Raw genomic sequence first — 8432 nt, forward strand, 5'->3', positions numbered from 1 at the left:
CAGGTCACCAATCAATCGCAGGGAAACACAGAGACAGACAGGGCAAACAACCATTGTGGGAGGAAGCCGGAGTACCCGGAGAGAACCCACGCATGCTCAGGGAGAACATGTAAACTCCAAGCAGAAAGACCCTGGCCGGGAAACAAACCCATAACCACAACCTTCTTGCTGCTAGGCAGCAGTGCTACCCACTGCTCCACTGAGCAGCTAGTTCTGTTCTCTTATATATGTTTTGAAGAGCTAAACATATATAGCTAAAATAAAGCACATTTTGTCACATTTAAAGAGGCATTATGGAGTTTTCTAGTGATACTGCCACCTGTAGCAAAAACACAGAACTGCAGCACACTTCTGCTAGCCCTAATCAATGTTGGCCACTTTACTTTGAAAAAGCAATTAGTTATAGTTACTAGTTACTTCACCCAAAAAGTAACTGAGTTACTAACTGAGTTACTCCACAATAAAAGTAACTAGTTACCAGTAAAAGTAACTTGCGTTACTTTTGCATTTCTCGCCCCAGTAACCCTCACCATCCGGCCCCCACCTTCTCGCTGTGTGTTTCCAAAGCCAGCTGAATAGAGAGGACGACAAAGAGAAGTACCTGCAGAGAGTTCTGCATTTATTGCAACTCAATGTAAATGACATCGGGGGGAACGCTATCTGACGGGCCTATAAACCCCGTCGAGAGTAGAATATGTTTAGCACCAAGATAGACAGAGAACTGTGTACATGCTGCTTTGCAAAGTAGCCCTACTTCAGATAGATTTGATGCAGCAGTTCTGTGAAAATAAATGCAAAAGCCTTTTAACAAAGTCTCAGAGGATTTTAGGTCTTAAATGTATCTAGCTCTTTCTATCTCATAAACATGCTGATCTAAACCATTGCTTTATTTTTCTCCTTGTGGTTAATGAAATGTTATTGAATTTAAATTGAGAGTATTCCACCTCTAGCAGTACAGAAATGTAGACCTCTCTCTCAGGATCAACTATGTTCAAGCCCCTAACAGGTTTTCTTCATCGATTGCCCTGTATTTACCCCCATCCATCAACTCTAGCCAGCTTCTTTGTCCCTGTTGAAGATTAGCCTCCTCCCTGCAATAATGCTGCCACAACCACGTTTTCTTACTAGTACTATATCAGTTTGTCCAGACTGTTGTTTCCTGCTAAATGGGTAGTAGAATTGGTTCTGTGAGATGTTAAAAGCTTGGGATATTGTTTTTGACTTCACCCTGCTCCAAACCTCTCCACAGCATTTTATGACCCGTATTCAGCTTAAAGATGTTGTATGTTTATTTAAGATTGAAAGTTGAAGAAACAAGTTGACTTTTTATCAGATTCATGAGACTGTCCCTTTGAAGCCACTGTAAGAAGGAAGCAAATATATACTAGGAACACCGAGCCCAGATGATCACAATAGGTTGATTATTTAACCACACCCACTAAGCATCAGCATCTTAGATAAAAAAAAAAGAAGATAGAAGTGCCAAAGGTAGCATTGAAAAGAGCTGGTGTTAACTCAATATTTAACCAAATTAATTATCTTATGTTTCTAAAGCGGGATGCTCAGTGGGGCAGTGGGTAGCACTGCTGCCTTGCAGTAAGAAGTTTCTAGGTTTGATTCCCTGCTTGGGGTCTTTCTGCATGGAGTTTCCATGTTCTCCCTGAGCATGTGTGGGTTCTCTCCGGGTACTCCGGCTTCCTCCCACAGTCCAAAAATATGACTGTTTTGTTAATTGGCTTCTCTAAATTCTCCTTAGTTATGAGTTTGTTTGAATGGTTGTTTGTCCCGTTTGTCTCTGTGTTGCCCTGCGATAGACTGGCGACCAGGGTCCAGCTTGGGATAAGCGTGACGGAAAATGGATGGATGCTTCTAAAGCTATGATTTTAGAACTTACAGAATCTGTACAGTTATATTAAGGTTCAAATTAAAAAGGTCTCTTTGATTTTATGCATTGTATTGTAAAAGCCATTCCTTTGGGTAATTGAACAGAACTGGGAAGTTTACAGCATTGGATGAGAGGCAACCCACATGTGGCTTATACGAGGATGCTTTACAGGAACCACAGGAAGTTGACGGAAGCAGTTTTCACATAAACAGGATTTATGACTTTGATGTTCTTGATTTAATATGACACATTTATCAAAGTTGCAATGCTTTAAGCAATATTACATGTTAGGTCGTGTCAATGCAAAGTCAAGATGGACACACCCTTTTCCTTGCTGACACATGAGGAAAGTGATATTAGGCACCTCTGTCCTCTTTAAAAACGATCAGTTTGCAGATTAAGCTAGTTTTTTCAATCAAGACTTTTTTATAACTTACCCTGAACTTTCCGATACAATAAAACTTGATATCAGCTGATCACTTTGTGCAGAAAAAAAGAGACAATGGAGGTTGTTTACAAAGTGATGTTTGCTCTACAGTAATTTAAAATGACTTTTGATGACTGTACAATAATACAAAACCAATCTGAGCTGTAAAAAAAAAAAAAAAAATGAAGTTTAATATTTATTAAAACCCACCATTTATCTCAGAGCAAAAATTCTTGTATGATAAATGTGGGACATCTGTCATAAAAGGACCATTTTACACAATTTCTCTACTTGGTGGTGTGACCTAGCAAGCTTAGGTTTAACATTTTTGGAAGCCTGTCCGGTTAAGGGTCTTTTTGCTCAAGGACTCAGAGTGGCAGTCTGTGGGAGTGGGGCCTGAACTCAGAACATCTGGATTCCAAGCTCTATGACCTAACCACCAGGCCACCACTCCCCCTGCACCTGCAGGCATAACTGAAAGCACTTTGCATTCTGCAGCTTAGGTAATATAAATGAAGATGTATGTTTTATTTAAAGTTCATGTCAACACATTTTAATGATCAAGGGAAAAAAAAGAAAAAACAAGAAAATATCAACAACTTGGGACCATTGCTCAGAGTGATGCATTGTTGAACTTGACCTGTCACATCTCTAAAGAAATGAAGCAATAATTTTCCAGCTCCAGCCTGTGTACTAGTACGATGCTGACAAATTGCTAGCAGTCGATGTTAGAGGTGGTGAAACAAGTTTGTAGAAATTTTAATTTTTGCAATTCATACATTTAGAATAGTCACAGAGAAAGAGCAGTGTTTAAAGATCATCCAAGTATATGTTGTGTGTGATAAAGGAAATGAGTCTGGACATGAGATGGTCTTTAAGAATGTAAACTCAGCAGACCTGTCCTCCTTAATTTCCTGGCTTTTCTTTGCACTCTAATCAATAGCAGAACCTATAGGCTCACTTGGCGTGGCGACAATAGATGGATCAACACTAGATTACAGATGAGACCTGTCGTCAGCCTGCATGCACCATCGAGTAAAACACACTCACTGATGTCTTTTGTTTTTTTCTCCAGCTTTTATTGTCATTACACTATCACAAGTACAGGGCAATGAAATTAACTCTCTGCATTTAACCCATCCCCTTAGGGAGCAGTGGGCTGCCATTGGGTCTTTTTATTCAGGGGCCTAGAGTGGCAGTCCGTGGGAGTGGGGCTTGAACATAGAAACTCTGGGAGGTTATTGCAATGCCCTAAACACTCCCCCAAACTGAACTCTCTGCATTTAACCCATCCCCTTGGGGAGCAGTGAGTTGCCATTGTGCAGTGCACAATGAGTAGTGTGGGGCTAGTGTGGGTTGCTCAGAAACCTAGAGTGTCAGTCTGTGGGAGTGGGGCCTGAACTCAGAACCTATGGATTCCAAGCTCTATGTCCTAACTACTAGGCCGCTGTCTCCCGTTAATAGATCGGATCCGAACCCGGGTTGGCCGTGCCGAGGACCAAAGGGCTGGTTATACTCCCCGCAGTAGTAGTAGTGTGTCGCAGTGAGCTTGACGCAGACATTTTTGATTTATGCTCATTTTTGAAGCGTGCTCTGCGCTACGTTATATTCCACGCCACAACGCAATAGGGGACAATCACGAACTAGCTGTTGGTCTAGATACGGCCGAGGCGGTGGGGAAGTGGGGGCAAGTTTGTGCGACAACGGAGGGACATGAGGGCGAAAAAGAGCGGGGATCCAGGTGGAAAAAGGGTCCCAGCGTTCTCGTGTACCTCGCTCTTGTAGCTGGTCCAACTTCACGAGTTGTATTCTGCAAATGCGGTCATACAAACAAAACAAGCTCGCAAGCGGATGTAGATTTGACCAATCAGAGTCTTCCTGTCTGCGGTACTGTCTGCGGTCACCTACAATTTGGGAAAGGTGCAGCAGAGTGTCTGCAGAAAGGGCGGGGACGTTTTTGCATTCACTGCTACACCTAAACACACGACCCAGTTTGGATGTATAAATCAGCCTTAAGGCCTCTGTACAAGGGTTATGTGTGCTAACCACTCCGCCACAGAAGCATGCCCCATGTTGCAGTCATCACTTGTGCACAAATATGTAGTCTGTACTTAAGTGGATTATTTATGATTAAAGGTATAGTTGAGGATTTTTTTTTTTTTTTGCGGGTGGATCATCAAATAATTGGTCCTACTAATTGTCAATCATTCTGGTGATATGTTTGTCTAAGGCCGTCTTAAGTGCTCGTCCCCATTTTCACTTACCCGTGGTGAGTCTGACACAGCGTAAATATTCTTTTGGAAGGTAAGCTTGTATGAGTGATGCATACAGCACCTTTTAAACAGAGAGTGCACCAGGAGAAATGGGCTTGTGCATGTTCTCGCACGTGTTTAATAGGCGTTCCCTCACGGGAGTGGGTACAGGTTTGTGTATGTGCATTTTTTTTTTAAAGTGGAGAGCTCTTTTCAAAATTTCATGAAAATCCTCCACTATACATTTAAGTATCTCGGTCATAATAGATCTCAGATAGTGTAAGATCAGTTTTGAGAATTGAGGTGAGATTCTCATTAATCATGCCATAAAGGTTTTTAGTACAGGGACAATTTCATGGCAAAATTTCACCAGCTAAAGGTTTACATTTAGGTTTAACTGTATGTCAAATGCAAAATACAGTAGTGTGACAGGCCTCTAACTTTGTATCCATTTGGTAATTAGATTGTGCCTAAATGAGTACAGTAGTCATCATGCAATCAGATTTCTGTCCATCTCCAATAAATTCTTTGAATCCCCCTGAAGTGCCGTATTTGTTTAATAAAAAAAGTAGATTATGGGTATTATCAAAGCTATACCTTCACACTTTATCAGCTCTACATCAATGTTGCAAATCACATCTTGCAACATATCCCAAACCTGTTTTATTACGGTATATTATAATCCATAATTTGAGCACAATAGCTTGAGATGATTTGAGGTTTGTGAAGTGGTGTAGGAAGTATCCACACCTACAACTTATGACTCTATTATTTAAATGTTGTAGCAGAAATCGAAACAAGGACAAGATTAAATTTTTTTTAAAATCTTTGTTATGCTTGTTGAAGATGTAGCCCCTGGATCCGACATCTTGCATCCAAAATAAGCAAAATACAGAAATGGATCTCCAAAAATCTTTTTTTTAAAGGTTTCACCCTTATCATAACTATATATTGGGATTTGTAACCTGATCCCCTAATCATAGATTTCACATACTACACTCACTAGAAATCAGAAACATCGTTATCAGCCAAGTTTGTGTCTAAAACAAAGAAATTTACTTTTTTCAATGTTCACATCAAAACCAGCAGTAGAAACAACAATTACAGTGAGTAGAACAGTTCCATATAAGGTATAAACTACAAGATAAAACAGAATAATAGAAATATGTATAGGTGTACTGTTCTGACTAATTACTACTGCTCAGTAGATACAACCATATCAAAGAACTATCCCTTTAAATAGGGGACATTGCCATCCAAAGCAGTCAGATGTTTGTATCCTATTTGAATATCTTTTTCTTTTTGTTTCAGCATTTAGGAGCAAATGCATGTAAATGCTTTTTGGACAAACATGGAGTTGTGTTTGTGTTGTTGGGCTGCCCACCTCATTTGCATTAATATTTAAGCTCCAGAGTCGGCTGAAAATCTACAAGCTGCATGTGGATGAATTATGTAAAAGAATGGTGCGGAGCACAGTACAGCCATTTCCCCTTCATCTCAATCTCACAGCGACTTCATCTGTTTTAAGTATGCTTACAGTGACAGATGGAGATTGAGGTGAGTGTTTGCTTGCCCTTATCTCCCTGTTCACTAATCCTCATTATCGGTAGAAGGAGAAGAAACCCTTTCTCCTTTTGAAAACTATTGACTAATTTAATGCTTCACACTCAAACACATACATCAATTAAATAAAAAACAGTATCCAAATGCTTTCTGAATTTTTTTTATTTACCAAAAGCAAAATTTTTCAATGAAATTAATTATCTTATTCAGAAAACTATTCTGTATGTAAAGTAGTTTTGAAACAGAGTCCTAGAAATAATAAGAAGGGTTAAATCAAACACGAAAAAAATTGAATCGATGCAATATAACAAAAAAACAGAATGAAGATGAACTTGTCTAAAACAAGTTCTAAACTTTGAATAATTCCAGCAAAAATAGCACCATTTTTAGTTGTATAAACATGAAGCCCTGCTAAAGATAATTGTTTCCTACTGAAAATGAGGGAACATGCTGCTGGTTTGCTCTTGTGAGTGATTCCCCTTTAAGAATACCATTAGCATCTTGGTGTTCTGCCTGATCCAAATGGTCTAAGAGGCTGACTGCTGATCTTGGATTTTTTTGCCCTTTTCAGCTCTAATGAATGAGACGGTCAAGGAAAGCTGGCAAATGTTTCCAAGACAGCACAGAGCAGATTGAAAACTGCAGGTCCCTGCTGTTACCTTGTTGTCATTGCTTAGTGAGCAAATAAAACTCCACATCTACCTGCTTATATGAAAATATTAATTGTCAAGGTTAACTTTTCATGTCATTGAGATTGTATTAATTCTTTTCATAATCTGTCATTACATAAGACCAACAACAAAAAGTTTTTTAACATCTAATAGACTCTTAAAATCAGATTTATATTATTTCTTTAATACATTAAAAGAAGGTTCAGATTAAAGTTTCTCCTTTCATTTAAAAAGCAGAAAATAAGTACTTTTATGCACTGCTGATAACAAAAACAAATCTCCATCCCTGTAAACAGCAGATAGCATCCTGTAGATCACGCATGCCAAGTCGGTTCTCAAGAGCTGCTGTCCCGCAGGTTTTAGAGGTTTCCCTGCTTTAGCACAGCTGATTCTGATTATCAAAGTCCAGCAAAAGCCTGTTAATCAGCTATCAATGAAGAATCACCGGTGCTGGAGCAGGGAAATCTCTAAAACCTGCAGGACAGCAGCCCTTGAGGACCGACTTTGGACATGCCTGATGTAGATTCACAGTTTTTAATTGGTGGTAAGACACTGCTTTTGATATTGCTACTTTAGGTATGCTTATATATTTATTGAGCATTTATTTATTTATTTCTGTGTTTTTTTTCAATATGGCAGACTTGGTCCTCCATATGCAAGTTCTGAAAGAGATGTATAAATGATATCTCGCTAAACAGAGAATTTAGATTTCTTATTCCTTTTTATGAATATTCCTTACTGCTAATCAGCGTTATAGAGATTTACCTTGGGACATATGAGTACAGTTAAGTGTAAAAGACATTAAAATCAAATATTCATAATTGGTGCCTGAGATAAGAAGCTGCATAAAATGTCAATTACTGTGCAACTGTTAAGGGTGTCCCATAATAGAATTTTTCCCCCCAGACTATTACTTTCTAATTTCAGTCTGGACCCATGTACATAGTTGACTGGTTGAAAAAAAGATGCTGAGGTAATTGACACTGAAAACCAAATCTGAGCAGAACAAACAGGCCTTTCCAAAAGAAATCAAAAATTTTGTTTCTGACTTATTTTCTGTTTGCAAGTGATCCAGTCATAGATTAAAAGATCCTGAAACTTAAAACAAGCCTTTAATCAAAGAACCAAACCTTTAATCAGTTGCAGCCGTGTAGCGTGTTTATAATGAGTTTGTTTGAGCTAAGCTAAAAAAAAATACCAAAAAAAGCAAAAGTTTAATCAGAAAGTGTAAGGCTATTTCAGCACGTGCTAAGTTTCCTCAGTGCAGCAGACTGAACCTTTTATATTCCACCACCAACCCCGGTACTAAAAAAGAATAGCTAACTGTATAGAATGAATACAATATATTAACTTTGCAATGCTGATAACATTTCATAAGAGTTGGCCCTCTTCATAATGTTTTTAATCATGTTGTAGAATGATAAATTATTAAAATATTGCTTTTTCAGCCTTGTAAAATAAAATTTTAGGTGTCTTAAAACACAGGATTTGGCAGAGTTAAATCTGCCAAATCATCGGACAAAATATAGAGAAAAAATTGTTCGCAAAAAAAATTAAAGTTGCAAACTAGGCTTTTGTAGTGTTTTAATTTTATTTAAAAGATATTATGACTTTTTTCTTGTTTCTATATATTC

The sequence above is a fragment of the Cyprinodon variegatus genome, unplaced genomic scaffold (genome assembly GCF_000732505.1).
Source record: "Cyprinodon variegatus isolate N-32 unplaced genomic scaffold, C_variegatus-1.0 Scaffold1441, whole genome shotgun sequence".
Taxonomy (NCBI): Eukaryota; Metazoa; Chordata; class Actinopteri; order Cyprinodontiformes; family Cyprinodontidae; genus Cyprinodon; species Cyprinodon variegatus.